The sequence below is a fragment of the Pteronotus mesoamericanus genome, unplaced genomic scaffold (assembly GCF_021234165.1).
Source record: "Pteronotus mesoamericanus isolate MK-2021 breed Mesoamerican mustached bat unplaced genomic scaffold, CSHL_Meso_final contig_73, whole genome shotgun sequence".
In the NCBI taxonomy this organism is placed as follows: domain Eukaryota; kingdom Metazoa; phylum Chordata; class Mammalia; order Chiroptera; family Mormoopidae; genus Pteronotus; species Pteronotus mesoamericanus.
The window spans coordinates 18,850,202-18,852,221 of record NW_026555245.1 but is presented as its reverse complement, the minus strand read 5'-3'; the positions used below and the strand labels follow the sequence as shown (position 1 = coordinate 18,852,221).

General features: G+C 45.8%; 1 pseudogene; it reads right to left on the bottom strand.

Moving 5' to 3' along the window:
* Positions 1–620: 620 nt before the first annotated feature.
* On the bottom strand, positions 621–1,405 carry LOC129078436 (cell division cycle-associated protein 3-like; annotated as a pseudogene).
* Positions 1,406–2,020: the final 615 nt, after the last annotated feature.

The window sequence follows — 2,020 nt, the reverse complement described above, 5'->3', positions numbered from 1 at the left end:
AAATCTCAATGGCACACCACTGTATTTAGAATACTAGTTTGCAGTTGGATGGGAATCAGCTGATCTAAGCTCAGCTCAGCTGGGGTGGCTCTTCTTTGGTAGCTTGGCCATGTTCTTCTCACAGCTATAGCAGAGAAGCAAAAGGACAAACCAGGTTGCACAAGTACTTTCCAAGCATCTCTGTGTCACATCTAGTACATGTCTTGCTTTGGCCAATTACTTCCCATTGGCCAAAGCAAGTCACATGGCCAGACTCACAATCTAGAGGTAGGAAAATATACTCTACACCCAGTGGAGACTACAACAAAGGGCTGGGATGAAGGGAGAAAAGAAAAATTGGGATTGTATATAATCTACCACAGTCATCATCATATTAGCATTTGTGTAGGCTCTTAAATGTTTATTTGTGCTTTTCCATATGTTTTTTAAATCACTTCCTTTAATATACAAGAAACACGTAACACACAAAGAAAGCTCAGGAAAGCTCTGAGTTCCAGCGTTGGTAGTTTACGGGGAGTCAAAGAACATGAGCCTTTTCAGTCTCCCAGGGGAAGAAGGGGTGAGAGGACTTGGAATATCACTAGATCCCTGGTGTACCATGGGCTGGGGCCACGCATGGCTTAGTTCTCTACAGAGGCAAAGTGCTGATATTCCTCATCATGTTCCTGGCCTCGCCCCGTGCTGGCCCTCCAGTTCTCAGTTGTCCAGTTCCCAAGATGGCCCCTTCCTTTAGTTCCCTAACATTTTCACTCAGGGGAGAAGACCACTGGGCATTAGAGTCCCAGGGGAGTTGTCACCCACAGGATAATGGGGGGAGATCCCCCTAGTGCCTTGCCATTTGGTTTCCATCTGTCACACTTAGAACCTGAAGATCTGGGCATCTCGGAGTCTCATGGGCTTGTCTGAGCCCTGGCTGCCCATAAGGGTGTCTGAGGGCTGTGTGTTTCTTCCCCAGAAAACACATGCTTGGAAGGGAGCTCAATCTGGCTCCCATGTGATGTCTGCTCCTCAAGGGAAAACTGGGTGCCCAGGAGCAAGTCCAATTCAGAAGAAGAAGGTGCTTCTAGGGGCAGAACAGGCTCTGAGGAGTAGATTTGATTTGGAGGTTTCGGTCTCAAATACTTCACTCAGCTGTTTCACCAGGGGGATTGGGGGGCCCTCCACTGCTGGTCTTCATAGGCGTCCATGTAGTGCCAAGAGTAGGAGAGTGGGGATCTGAGTCCTGGGCCTGATAGGATCCTCCAGCTGCTCCCCTGCTGGTAGGCTTGGCTATGGGTAGCTCTCCACCTGGTGGGAATGCGAACGATGCCACCGCCAGGTGAATGTGGGTCCACCATTTGAGCCAGATTCACGTTGTGTGGGAAGGCCGCACTGGAGTGACTGGTACACTCTTGGCTGAACCCATCTCAACTGGAAGGAAGAGGGTGGGGCCGGGCCAGCACAGGGTCAGGAGGGGATGCCAGGCCCCAGGACCGCTATTTGGTTCTTCCGATGTATTTCTTAATACTTATTTTCAATTACAGCTGACATACAATATTATGTTAGTGTCAGGTATACAACATAGTGAATAGACATTTATATAACTTACAAAGTGCTCTCCCTGATAAATCTAGTACCCATCTGACAACATATGTAGTTATTGCAATATTATTGATTATATTCCCTGTGCTGTGCTTTACATCCCTGTGACTATTTTTTATAACTGGAAATTTGTACTTCTTAATCTCTTTCACCTTGTTACCCATCTCCCCATCTGGTAACTATCAATTTGTTCCCTGCATCTATGAATTTGTTTCTTTTGTTTCTGTTCATTTATTTTGCTTTATGTTTCCACATACCAGTAAAATCATATGGTATTTGTCTTTCTCTGTCTTGTTTCACTTAGCATAATATCCTCTGGGACCATCCATGTTGCCTCAGATGGCAAGACTATGTTCTTTCTATGGCTGACTAATATTTCATTGTACCTATGTACCACATCTTCTTTATTCATTTGACTATTGATGAACATGTAGGTTGC